The following is a 15,249-nucleotide window of genomic DNA, read 5'->3' as shown; positions in this document are numbered from 1 at the left end:
ACCCTATGACTAGGACAATGAGGGGAGATAGGAAGGAATTCAAGTGGACAAATAGAGAAAATAAGAGTTTTGAATTGGTGAAGTAGAAAGTGACTGAGCAACCTATATTAGCTTTACCAGATTTCAATAAAGTATTTCAAGTAGACTGTGATGCATCTGGGAACACAATTGGAGAAGTATTGAGTCAAGAAGGGAGAGAAGTAGCTTATTTCAGTGAAAAGTTGAATGATGCTAGTAGGAGATATTGAGTGTATGATCAAGAATTTTATGCCATTGTTCAAGACTTGAAGAAATGGAGACATTGCCTATTTCCTAAGGAGTTTGTGTTGTATTCTGACCATCAATCCTTGTAGTATTTGAGTAGTCAGAGTAAGTTGAATCAAAGACATATGAGATGGGTAGAGTTCTTGCAAAGTTACACCTTTGTGTTGAAGCATAGAAGTGGGAAGTTAAACAAAGTTGTTGATGCACTGATTAGAAGGTGGAATTTGCTACCAGAGATGAGAGATGATATTAGGATTTGAAGAGTTGAAGACCTTGTATGAGGATGACCCAGATTTTGTAGAACCTTGGAAAGCCTATAGAGCACCGATTATGGTAGATAGAAGCAACTATTTGGATTATTTCATTCAGGATGGGATGTTATTCAGAGGAGTCCAGTTGTGTATACCTAAGAGTTCTATGAGAGAAAATTTGATAAAGGAGAAGCATAGTGGAAGATTAGCCAGACACTTTGGTGTTGACGAAACAAAAGCATTAGTGAGTGAACATTACTTTTGGCCTTAGGTTCATAAGGATGATAGGAAATTTGTGTAGAGTTGTAGATTTTATCAAGTTGCAAAAGGTAGCAGTTAGAATGTGGGATTGTATAAGCCTTTGATAGTACCGAAGAGACCTTGGGAGGACATAAGCATGGATTTTGTACTGGGATTTCCTAAGACACGGAGAGGGAATAATTATATATTTGTGGTAGTAGGTATATTCTCAAAGATGACTCATTTCATACCTTGTAAGAAGGCATCAGATGCAATACATGTAGCTGACCTATTTTTCAAGGAAGTAGTGAGATTACATGGATTACCTAAGAGCATAGTTTCAAATAGAGAGACTAAGTTTGTTGATTATTTTTGGAGAAAACTTTGGAAAAAGATGAAGACAAATTTGGAGTTCAGTTCTATTTTTCATCCAACAACTGATGGAGAGACAGAAGTGGTAAAAGGAGCTTGGGAAATTTGTTGAGATGCTTAGTTGGAGAGAAAACTAGAAGTTGGGATTTGATTCTTGCACAAGAAGAGTTTTCTTACAATAATTCAGTGAATAGGCGTACCAAAAAAAAACATTTTGAGATTATTACCAGAGCACACCCTAGAGGTATAACAGAATTGAGAGATACCAATAGTGAAGACAAGCGAAGTGCAGAAGTAGAAGAGTTTGTAGATCACATGAAGGCCTTGGATATTCAGGTTAAGAAACATTTAGAGGATATGAACTACAAGTATAAGGGGAAGACAGATGAGAAGAGAAGACATAAGGAATTTCCAGTTGGAACCTATAACAAGTTGTAGATGAAGAAGTTTGGACCTTTCAAGATCTTGAGGAAGTTGAGTACTGTAAATGCATATGAAGTGAAGCTACCAGATAGTTTGAGTATTTCACTTATATTCAACATTGTAGATCTACATCAGTATCATGAATTTGAATTCAGTGAAGACAGTATTACAAACTTGAAGAAACAGATGCCCCAAAAAGAACTAGAGAAGATTGAAGATATTTTGGATAGTAGGATTGGGCATAGTACCCAAAGCAGTCAGTATAAAGAGTATCTTGTAAAATGGAAGGACAGACTAGTAGAAGATTCATCTTGGATTTCTCAAGTAGAGGTGAACCACCTTGGTTTTTTCTTTGACCCTATTGGGACTAATTAAAATTGAGTCAAGTTTATAGGCCCATTTCAAAATTTTGCTCTGTATGTCAGAAAGGCACCTAAATGAGTTAGTTTGAAAGGCCTAGTTAGCAAGGGGGTAAAATGGAGCCAGTTGATTTTCAGAGGGTAAGGCTCGGGATTCATGTCCCACGCCTTTCATTTGGCCTATTCAGTGATGTGCAACTTTTAGAATTCAATTTGGATAAGTTTATGAGGTACCCATTTTGAGGGGTGAGCTGGAAGTGCATTTTAGGCACAAATGCAGATTTTATTGAGTAGCCTTCTTTGAGGGATTACATCTTTTGCCCTGTTGATCATCATGGAGAAATTCAAAATTGATCCAATTATATGCATAAAAGTGAGTTAGCCTGAAAAATTTCAAGTCTTGACGAATCCATTTGCCCAATTTTCAAAGCCGAATCCGTTTGCAGTTTGTGTGTTTTGGCAAGTCCCTATTTTGATAGCTAGTCGGAGCCCTGTTTCGCGTAAGTGTAAAAGTTGCCTCAGTAAGTGTCATGCCATAATGATTTTTCTAGGATAATTCTATATAAATGATGAGCCACATTTCAAATTTCAAGGCTCTACCAATCCGTTTGATCGGTTTTCAAAAGAGCTCATTTTTCCATCAAATTAAGTTATCCGTACTTTTAGTGATATATCAGTTAATGTAGCCATTTTTGTGTGCGCATCGTTTGCATCCTGTCAGTCTAGTGATTGAACTAAGAATTCAAAGATTTAATATGTACTTTAAGGTACCTATGTTCTAAATTTGAGGACCTACGAAGGTCGTTTGATATTTTTGAGAAAGGCGTCATGTGTTGCCAGGACATTGACTTCATTAGGTCTGCAGTGTCGACAAAGCCAGTTAGGCATTTTCGGAAATTAATATCTCTTCGATCGGGACTTGTCTTGAGAAACCATTTGGTAGAGTTCATCCTTGTATATCAAAGTACATTCCTGTCAGATGGCGAGCTCCAAAAAGGTGTTTTGATAGGTTTGAAAATTACGTCTTCGCGATTAAATGCGAAAATGTTGCGTAATTGCCTGAAGGTTGTAAAATTCGGATTAATGATCCGAAAATGATTTCGATCATTTCTAGAGGTATGTTTGAGGTCCATGAAGCATTCCAGAGGTCAGTGGCATGAAAACAAAAAAAAAATTTAGTCGGACCCACTTTGGGGCCCGACCTGCATCATGCCTTTGCCTTATTATTTTTATTGGCGACTTTGTTCACTGAGAGATTTTTAGAGTATCTAAATTTGGATTTTGATTTTGAAACATGTTATAAGAGTGATGATGATAAAATCCATCTCCTGTGCAGTCGAAATACAAAAGGCACATTTATTAAACCAAATTGCAAATTGGTAGTTAACAAATGAGGCATTATAAGTTTTCAATGCAAATGTTGGTAGGTGTAATTCCAAATTTACAAGGCAGCCAATAATCCTTTCTCTGCATGGCAAGTGAAAGAGTACAACTTCCAATCCAATGCAAATTAGTAAACATGCCAATGTCCTCCTGTGTGTGGTGTTGAAAGCAGGTTTTAAGCAAATTTCAAAGAAAATGTGGCAGCAAGTTCAATCGCCAGCCAATCCTTCCATGTATGAGCAGCCAATTAAAATGTAAGCAAATGCCAATGGTGTTCAACCAAAGTCCAATGTGGCATATTCACAAAACTCTCTTCTTGCAGTATGTGGTAGCAGACACAAAATTTTAAACCAAATGAAAACTCCAGCATATTCCCTCTTTGCTATAGCTCATGTGGGTGTATGGAAATCAAAGAAATTGTCAAACAAATGCAATGCTGGGTGTGTTGCTATGATCCACAACCAATGCAACAACAGTTTTAAATCTCCAACAAACTTTGCTAACATCCCCAGCGCTTTGGTGAAGAAGGAGTTAGATTTTCAAAGCAAATTACATGGGCAAAATCAGAATATCATTTTTCCCCTATTGTTGTGCATGGTGTTTGAAGGAGGACTGTAGAAAAGTCAAAGAAAATATAAACAAATTGCAGCAGCTCCTCCCTCACGTGGTCTCCTTTTGGTAGCAACAGGAGCAAATTAAACATTAAACAAATGAACAAAGGCAGATGCTATTACCCATTTCTCTCTAGCGTGGTATGTAAGGCAGTATAAAACCTCAGAACCAATGCAAATGGCTGCAGTAAAGTTCTGAGTGGAGAGTAGGAGAGAGGGAGAGTTAAGGAAGTTTTTTTTTAAAGAAAAAACAAACACCAAATGCATTGCCAACAGCTTCCCAATGTTGAAGATGTTTCAGAGGTTCTCAGCAAATGCAATGTGTCTTTGGCAAAAGCATTAAATTTCAAATGCAAATAGAAATTTGTAGTCCTCCTCCCCCACATGAAACTTCTGGCATGGCGTTGAGTGGGAAGTAGAAGCTAAGTTGCAGAAAAATCAAAAACAAATGCGTTGCTAGCCATTAAAGCTCTAAAATGCATTCCCAGGTTTAATGTTATTATCCCACATTGGCTGGGCGAGAGCATTTTTTGATATTTATAAGCAAAAACACACTCATCTAATATGTCTAAGCCATAAAGGCTTTTGACGGACGGTGCCTATGGGCGCCCAAGGTGGGCCCACGCGTGAGAATGGATCCCGAGGTGACGGAAGAGGTGACTGAGCGGCGACCAGGTGGACCCCACGTAGGCACGTTTCCTGAGGCAGACAGGCAAAATTTTGCAGAGGAAGGTCAACTTAACGAGTGAGCAAGTTTGAGATGGATCAACGGTGCACGCTATTTCGCAAAAGGAAGATGCACGCGAGTTACACCCTACGAAGTTGCGAAAGATAGGTGGCGGGTACAGTCAGATGTCCAATAGGTGGGTCCCGGTGAGGTGGTGTAGAGGTGTCTCCTAGGTGGCAATGATGTGGTGCTGAGGTGGTGTACACGTGGTGGCCAAGTGGCAGTGACAAAGAAGATGACGTGGCAGTGATGAGGTGTCATCCTAGGTGGCATCCGATCAACCCCATCGACCAATCAGAGGCTGCCACATGGCAAGGCGTTAGAGCACATCAGAGACAAAAAATCAAAATTAAAATGAGTAAATGATATAGTCTAAACTATATTAAATTTTGAAAAATTTAAATGATTGAGCACATTGGGGAATTAATTCGCCTAGGGTCTAAATTTTGGCCAAAATATAAAGTGTTATATGTTTTCGGAAAGCTCTCGGAGTGAGGAATCCAATTATGGGGTTAATTTTGACAAATGTGGTATATTTTGGAAGTAGTTTGGCTGGGAGTAAAATTCAATTAGAGAGAAGATATTTGATTTTTTCAGTTGCAGATTTGATTTTCTTCCCTCCTCTTTTTATTCCCAATTCTTCTCAGTTGTAAAGGTTCCATAAATTTGGAGAATGGCTCCATTTTTTCATGGCTTATGTAGCATAGGAAATAGGAAATCATCACAAGACAAAGATAAACATAATCATCAATCACAAGTGCATTCATTGCAATGAATCTATCCTAAGACACATTCAATAGAGACATGAAAACGAAGCATACAAAACTAAATATTACGCAAACTAGATGACGATTTGGATGCTTCTTCCATGCGGCTCCATTGTTCTTCTTTCCTCTTCAAATGGATTTGTGGATCTCACCTACAAGTGCACAACATACAATTGGAAGCAAGATTGATATTGGTTTGTTGATCAAGAGTACTAGAAGCATAAGTTCGATAGTTTGATTAGGGATTCAGGATTAGCTTTGATTGAAAATCATCCAATTTATAGAAGAATTGGATAAATGACAAGATTAGCATGATGCAATTCAAATGGAAATTGCAAATCAATATGACAAATTATGCACTTTCCATGCACAATTTGATTGATTGATAATTGATGACAAATTATGACACATTCTATGTCAAAATTGATTGATTATCAATTATGACAATTTATGACAAATTGAAATGTCATTCCCATAGAATTAGGAGATGAAATAGGAGGGAAAAGAAATTAGAAATTAAGAAAATTAGAAAATTTGAAATTGATGACAATTAGGAATTAGAAATTGATGGAAAAATAGGAAATTAGGAACTAGAAGAAATTAGGTAAATTAATTAATAATTTGTCATTTATTAATTAATTTACAAGAGGAAGAATAATTAGCCAATTAAATAAAGATTTAATTGTAATGAGAAGACCTAGGATTAATAAATAATTTAGTAATCCTAGAGGAAGAAATGACAAATTAGGTTAAATGAATAAATCATAAAACCCTAGAGGACGAATTAGAAATGCAAAAATGACAATTAGGTCTTGATTGAAGATAATTAATGTCATGATTTTGAATTGATAAATGACTAATGCGATAAACAATTTGATTGAGAAATGTGCCAATTGACGAGGAACAATGACAAATTGATCCAAATTGACATAATTGAGACAGACAACGATCGATGACAAATCGGTCGCAAAATGACAAAATTGGCAAAAGGGACAAGAATCGATGACAAATAGATTGCAAAACGACAAGATTGAAAATGACCACGATCGATGACAAATCGATCGTAAAATGACAAGATCGAACATGACAACGATCGATGACAAATCGATCGTTAAAATGACAAGATTGATGACAAATCGATAAGAGGACAAAACCCTAATTAGGATTGACGATGTCCAAAATGATGACAAATAAGCACGCACATTGATGCAATAGGATAAGATCGATTAAAATCATGACTGGATAGTGTTGTCGACAAGACCAAATTCGAGAGCGAGATAAAGGAAGAATGTAGAAGAATGACTCGATCTTCGCAAATGACAAAAACCAAGTGCGTGACATAGGAGAAATGTTAATGCGACGCAAAAACCTAAGATGAGGCAATGCGCCAATGTTAAAGTATGATTCCGCAAGCGTTGACCATTTTTAGGTGTCTACATTTTGCCCCTCTTTGAGACAATGTGATTTTAAGCGTTGTTTCAAAGAACAATAATGAAAATGCCCTGGACAATAATAATGACATATGCATGCCCCCTCGAGGAATTGGCCGGAAACATACAGAAAAGAGGCCAATTGATCGATAAAAATGATAGGATCGAACGGGCTGACAATCGGAGATCGGATGCATGAAGGACAAGCAATGTAAGGTGCACAAGACCGCGACCAACATAAGATAGAGAAGACGCACGTCCATCTATGCAATGACAAAGAGCTATAAATGAGACCAAGAGATGGAAAATTGCTCATTTGCACTAGACAAGGATGAGGATTTGTTGCTCTGGACAAGGACACTTGCAGAGAGATGGTGAACATTCCAATGGCGGATCACCTTGGAGAATGTGTACGCACATTCAGACGATCGGACGACACAGGAGCAGCGGTATGGATCTCAAAAACCCATGTTTTCAATTTCATGACTTTTGATTGCTTGCGGGACATTGCGGGGCCCACAGGGGATGCAAAAGAGGACTTCTGCGCTTGTGTAGTGTAATTCTGCACTTGTGTCATGTCTTTTGCGCTTGTGTAGGAAGACACAAGCACAAGTTACTTGACACAGGCACAGGTTCTCTGACACAAGCGCAAGTGTGCATTGGAAACTCTAATTTTGGTCAAAACGACATACAAATGCTCCGGAAAGGGGGGACAAGGATAGGATAGGTCAAATGAGATGAAAAACACCCTGATTAGACATGAAAAAGAGGAAATGCAACCCATAGGAGCAAACCCTAAAACTGACAAAATTTGCCCCAATTGTGATGCAGAGTCGACAGTATCCGTTGATCACGCGGGAGAATCGACCAGACTGCTTCATGTTATGACATAGACTCAGAAGCACGGACAGAGATACATTAGCAGGACTTGAGATATGGTAGGGATGAGGAGGATAGAGGGAGAACCCAGTGACAGAGGCACGTGCTCCTTATGATAGACAGTGGACATTATGTAGTTTGACATTATATAGTCAGCCTGCGGGCCATACTTAGGACAGATAGTCCAATTTTGTACTCCGATATTATTGTGACATATGATATGATATGCATCGATATGATGAGATGCAAATGACTTGTGACATATGTTATTTTCCATGTATGGATGACTTATGCACTATTGATGAATGAATTGTGGAACATGTATGGATGTATTTTTTTTTGTATTTTTGATGCATTTATGATATGAAATGGATAAAATGCTTGATATGAAGCTTGATATTATGAAAATGTACTAACCAATGAATGCAGGATGCAGCATATGTGTTTGTATATCGGAGCACTAGACCGAATTGACCAGCCGACCGGACGGAAGAAATGTTAGCAAGAAGAAAATGAAATAGAGAATAGTTAGAGATGAAGAAAAACTTGCTTTCAGTAATGCACTTTGTAGGTGAGAACCTTTATTTTTATGTAGCAAAACGGATGCGTAGCATCATGGCATTGAAGGCCAGAGCTGAAATTCAACCTTTTTTGCTAAAGACAGACACATCATAGACAAACGACAATCACAATCAAAAAAGAAAAAAGACCATGAGCCATCCCAGTCACTCTAAATCACTCAGTGACATCATCGAGCAACATAGGAGCATGATCGAAGATAAATCAATAGAAAGATAAGATGCACAAATTCCAACAAATCAAACAAACATCTTGATCTTCATTGTCAAAAGTTGAAAGTGCTGATAGGACGATCATGCTGTCTGGTTTCAGGACGTGTGGTACCCCGTCTAAGGCAGGACACAGTCTGGTTTCGAGTATACCACACCCTGTATAAGACCCATGATAGCAGTAACAAGGACAAATGATTTTGATGTTGATATTTGATTGATAAGACAATTTTGATCAGTTTGAATGTTTGATTTGATTGAAAAAGGTCATCTGTTAAAGCATGATTTCATTTAAGCACAATGTTTGATTGTGAGTTGCTGGATGTAGGCTTAGTGATTTGTCTATGCACAAAGGGATTATTGAATTTTTTTGTTTTTGCTTTTTGAATTGTTACAATTTTTTTGTGTTCATTTTTTTTTCAGGACTTTATGTGACTTTTTAGGATTTTTCATTTTTTTCAGTTTTTAGATATTTTTTCAGGACATTATTTGATTTTTTTTTTTTTTTTGTGAATTATTTCAGGACGTTTTTAAATGTTTTTGATATTTTTTTCAGGACTTTATTCAATTTTTTGGATTATTTCAGGACATTTTTCAATTTTTATGATTTTGCCCCCAGTGTCTAGCAAGGCAAGGAATATGACAGGTGAATAAATAGGCTTGCTGAAATGATGGTGGATAGAGGGAAGAAAAAGGCCTTTTATTATGGAGACAATACAGATGCAATTTCCAAGGGCTATGGCGTGATGGGACAAGAGACTGGATATGACAATGTAAAGCAGGAACATGGCATGAGGGACATGTCAAGAGGTGTTTGAAACCATGTTTAAATTTTGCGTCCTTATGTCAGATCAAGATCAAGGAATGAAAAAGAGTGTATGGATAGTGATAAGATATGGATAGGATAAGCAAGACCAAGAATGGATAAGGGACATGGATTGAAGGTCGGGATTGGCTAAGGGACAGTGGCAGAAAGTTGCAATAAGCCAGGGAATATGGATGAAAGGTTGAAATAAGCAAATGGGCAAATGACCAAAAGCTATGATAGACTAAAAGTTGCAAACAAGATGCATGATTCTCATGATGATCCTCAGCCTTGTCAAGATCAAATGTGGAAAGGGAAAATGAACATGAGGGATGATAGGACAAGGAAGGGTAATGACATGGTATGATAGGATAATGAAGGGCAATAGGATATGAAGGAGGAAAACTGCCCCCAAGTGTGGTGTGCAAGAAGTTCATAAATTACGCATGACGCCTGTTTGCCAGGTTTTCATCATGGTACTTGCCCAAGGCGCCTATTTGCCAGGTTTTCACCAGTGGACGAATTATTTTTCTTTACTTTTTTTTTTTCTTTTGTCTTTTTTTTTTTTCACTTTTTTTTTGTATTTTGACTTTCTCAATAGAAGATGGACACATGATAGGGGATGGAAGAAGGACTCAAGAATCTTTTTTTTTTTTTTTTTTTTGGATAGTAGCCTTGAAATAAATGGACCATGACCTTTAAAAGTATGCTCAAAGACGTTGGTAGGATAAGGACATGGAAAATGACATGAAACTAAGGCAAGGATTTATGCAAAGGATTGGATCAAAGGGATCGAAGCATGAAATATATGCATTGGATAATGGATAGGGTATTGGAAGAATTGTGCTTGAGTGGATGGAAATGTTGGCAAGTTCGACATTGGCACACACCTTGAGGGGTGATGGACTGATGGAGGAAAAATGGATCTCAGATTGTGAGATTTGGATGGAGGAATAGCTTGGGATTTTGGGACATAAGGGCCCTAAATGGATGAAGAAGGTGATGGAGGAACAAATTTGAGAGGGTTAGATGGAGGAATAGCAATTTTGGATGCCAAGTTGGATTTTTCTTTTTGTGCTTCAAGAAGCTTCTTAGGGATCCACATGGTTTTTGATTTTTCATGCTTTTGTGGTTCCTTGGAGTGCATTGCTTGCACAAGGGATTTAGGAACCCATATATATTTTGACTTTGCTTTATTTTGCTCAGTGGGCCTTTGTGGCCTTTTGGATATTTCTTTTTCTTTATAGATCATATTTTTCTTTGTTTTGACATGTCGATTATATTGGACATGTTGATCCTTGAATACATGTGGATTTCTAAACTTATGACTTTTATACTTGGCATCCAAATTGCTTGGAAGAGGGAATGAATGTCGATGTGGATGGGAATGATATGGAGGCATGTGGGATGGATGGAAGGTTCTCCAAGATGTGTGCCTTTGCTGATGTTGCATAGGAGATGGAGGGATATAGGGACCTAGAATGGATGGAAGCGATGATGGGGAAGGTGGACATTTGGATTTTGACTTTGAAGGGATACCAACACCTTGAGTGTGAGCTCTGTAGCCATGACCATTAGTATGTTCTTTGATATGAAGGGGTTCTTGCTCATGAAGGTCTACTCCTTTGCCTTTATGAATATCTTGACTTGTAGGATACTCTTTTCTTTGGGAAGAAGACGTGAGTCCATTATGAGGTGGATATGATATGAGAGAAATAATGAGATCTTGAAGTGGATCAGATTGGACCAAAGTGGAAGAACCCATTATGCATGTCGAGGGTTCATGAACATCTTGCATTGATACATTAGAATCATGAGGGGGATTAGGATCATGAGGGGGACTAGGATTGTGTTGTGGACATGGTTCACTGATAGGCTCTTCAAGAGATGGAATGGGAGAAATAATGGGATCATCAAAAGAAATGAGATCTTGGAGTGTATATGGAGCATTAGGACAAGGAGATGGAGGAACAAGTGGATCTTGTGGAGATTCTGAAGGAATAATTTGATCTTGACAAGGAGGAAGATCATTGGAATCCTCTTTAAAGGTGCTTTTCTCTTGACTTTCAATGGGATCATCGGAAAGGATGGAAGGGATATCTTGATCTTTCTCAGGAAGTGGAATGTCAATGGGATTTGAAAGGATATTGTGTTCATGAAATGGAAGGAGATCATTTGGGATTGGATGAACTGGGATATCTTGATCTTGCTCAAGGAATGGAGTGTCAATAGGACTTTGGATAGGATGGACAAGAATAGGGGAATCATCGTGAGTGTCTGGGGAAATGGGATCTTGGTCAACAATTGGATGGGATGATAAGGTTTCAGGATCTTGATCTTGATTTTCTTTAGGACTCATTTCTTCATGCTCTAAATTATCCTCTTGACATGAGGTTGGACTTTGGATATGCATGGAGGATTCTGACAAGGAATCAATGCTTTGGCATGAAGGGGATGCACTTTGAACATTTGTGATAGATTTTGGCAAGGAATCAATGCTTGAACATGAGGAAGAGTGACTTCGAATGGGGTCCTCTAAAACAGGTAATGGGAATAAAGTGCATGGTGGCATTGGGTCTTGTATTTCTGAAACATGACAAGGATGTGCATCATGAATTGGATTATCGTGGCAATCAATTATGGATAGCTCTTGGGTAATTGCATCCTTGGGGGTATTGTTTGATGAGGACAATATGGAAGGTTCCTGTGAAACTTCTAAAGGTGTAGGGATAGATGCCACTGGAGAGTCAATTTGTTTGCAAGGGGATGAGGCATTGCTAGACAGAATTGTATTATTTTGATCTTCCTCAAAGAACTCACTTGGTCATTTCCTTAAGATCATTGCAATAAAGCCACCTTTCTTTTGAGGTTTTGACATAGTTGTATCTGGAATTTGAACTTGTTTGGCAAGAATTTGGTCTTGGTTTGATGTCATGTTTTGATATTGGACTTGATTCAATTGTTCCAACATGCTTGAGACATGGGTTGGTGTGTGTTGCAACCTTTGTTTTTGAATGTTTGGTTGGAGTTGTTGACATTGATATGTTGATTGAACTTGTTGATATTCCACCATTGGTTGAACTATTTGTTGACATTGTATAGTTGGTTGGACATATTGTTGAAATTGGACCATTGGTTGTATTGGTTGCATATGTTGAACAATTGGTTGAACCATTGGTTGTATTGGTTGAAAATTTGATTGATAGTAAACACCTTCTTGTTCTTTTTGTGGAGGCACATAATGTTGAAATTGATGTTGTCTCTTTTCTTGAAATTGTTTCATCATCTCTATTTGGGAGAGGAGAGCTGGTATGTCTGATCATTCAAGAAGAGATTTGACATCAATTGGCTCAATATTTGGATTTCGACCTGGAAGTTTTCGAAACATTTTGGACATTTGTGATCTATTCTTTTGAATGTTTTTCAATCTTTGCTCCAATATCTCATTTTCTTGAGCTAGTTTCTCCTCTAGTTTTTGTATTTGGACATTTACATCATCATGATAAGTTTGACCAATGTTGCTTTGTTGTTGGGTTGGATGTAATTGCGATTGCATTGTCGGTTGATATGTCAAACTTTGTTGCATCATCGGTGCTTGGAACCTTGTTTCAATAGACATGTCACTATGCAAATGCAATATTTTTGGAATTTTTCAAGGATAATGTATGATATGCAACTAAATGCAAACTAAATAAATGAGAATGCAATCTATGGCAAGAATGCAACCTATATTTTTGGTTGTTTTCGAAGATTTTGACAAACTTTTGAAATGCAAATCTAAGAGAGGGACCCTTAGGAAATTGGAATGATATCTAGACCTTAAAGGACAAAAGGATGTAAGTGACAAAAGGACAAATGACAAAGTCTCCCCTATATGCTTGGATACTAAGCTAGGTTTGACCAAATGACATTGATGACAAAAAGACAAAAGTTTGATAAGGTCTAGACTTCCTAACAATGACTTAGGGTTTATCAAAGATTAGGATTACTCAAGTATGACAAAACCTAATTTTGGCACTATATGCAAAGGGACATTACTATGCAAGTGACCTTAATATGATATGATAATGACCTAAGCTTAATGAAGAGACCTAGGGTATGCAAATATGAATGTATGACAATGGTATGACTTTAATGCAAGAGGACACATGCAAATGGATGACTCTTATTGATATGCAAAGGAGTATGACTTAGGTGAAACTTAACCTTGGTACTTGACAATGAACTTTGCAAAATGCAACTTAGGATGAACTTAAATGTAAGTGACATGCATGTTGAGACAAAATTTTGAACAATGTTTGACAACCATATTTCAAGGTGTTTTGAAATTTGTTGGATGAAATGCTCTTATGTTTAACCTTGTTTTGAATCAATTTGTCTTGTTTTTGGAATGATACACAATTCAACTTTTGACAAACAAAGAATACAAGATATTGCAACTTAGACTCAAGACAATCATGCTCATTTCCACATTTCTTATGGTAGGCAAAGACATTAGGTACTTGAGAGGTAGACTCATTATGGGATTCAAGGAGAATACATAGATGCTTGACCCCACGGGCTCCCCTCCATGGCACTCACTTCTCAGGGCAGCCAAGCATCAGTCCCCATGGAAATCTCCCCATGGCGAACTTAGTATCTCTTCCAAGTATCTGAACTTGTCCTTCTCAAGCAACTAGAAGGGTTTTTGGCCTCTAAAACAAGGTGTTTAGTAAGGATTTCTGTTAAGCATTACTCCTTGATGTCACGCAAGCGTGATTGAGACATTAAGCCCATCAAGATACCAAACAAATGTAGTCGCACAAGCACGATTTAGACCAAGAGGCCCTACTTAGATGTTGATATGAGAAAGAGTTCAAGGGTCATCACTTCCCAAGTAACTGCAATTCCCACGTAACACTTCCTTCAAAGCTTTCGCTCATTGGGTATTTTTTTATAGTGAGTTAGAATGCCAAGGAATTCTAGCCGTACTCACTTTGGGTCATCCCCTTCTCATGATTATCACTTGCTTGCAAAAGCAAAGTGGTCGGGAAGGCAGGCCCTCTAAAGGTGACACAAAATCAAAGACACGAGCATGGTATCGAAGATCTGGATTTCTGATCACCCTAAGAAGGATGAGAGCATACTCTCCTACTCCAATGTCACACTCAACAATCAAAGAAAAAACATGTTCATTCCAACCTATTAGAAATCACTAGGTGCCTAAAACATTTAAAGACAAACACAAAGTTTGATTGTTTCTCCAAGGCAACCTGCAAAAACCCAAGTTAGAAGTTTGATATGCTTATTCTTTGACTTTCGAATCTGCACAAAGCGTGTTAGTAGTTTGATTTATTGTCTTTGCCATGCGTATGCCAAGGTGCTGCATAGATAATTAGTACCAAAATCCAAAGCACAGAAAACAGAATGCAAAAACTAAACAAATTTCAAGTAAAACACTGCATTTTTACCCCTGTTCTGGACTTTACACAGGCGTAGAAGTCATGACACAGGCACAGAAGCCATGACACAGGCGCAGGATTACACAGGCGCAGGTTGCTTGAAACAGGCGCAGGTTACCTTACACAAGCGCAGTTTTTTTTGTTTTTTTTTTACAGAAGCACAGAATGCATTTACACAGGCGCAAAACTCATAAAAAATGCAATTTTGTGCCTTACACAGGTGCAGAATGTCTCACACAGGCACAGAAGTCTCCAGAAAACCCTGCACGACCCTGTTTTTGGGTTTTTGGCCTGCAAATCAACTTGAAAGCACTCAAAAACACCATAAAGGGGTTAGATGGTTAGTGTTCACGTCGGGTTCACCAATTAATGTACGTTAGGAAATAGGAAATCATCACAAGACAAAGATAAACATAATCATCAATCACAAGTGCATTCATTGCAATGAATCTATCCTAAGACACATTCAATAGACATGAAAACGAAGCATACAAAACTAAATATTACGC

Source organism: Cryptomeria japonica, chromosome 4 (genome assembly GCF_030272615.1).
Source record: "Cryptomeria japonica chromosome 4, Sugi_1.0, whole genome shotgun sequence".
Taxonomy (NCBI): Eukaryota; Viridiplantae; Streptophyta; class Pinopsida; order Cupressales; family Cupressaceae; genus Cryptomeria; species Cryptomeria japonica.
The sequence above is the reverse complement of the archived record's forward strand: the minus strand, read 5'-3'. Positions refer to the sequence as shown.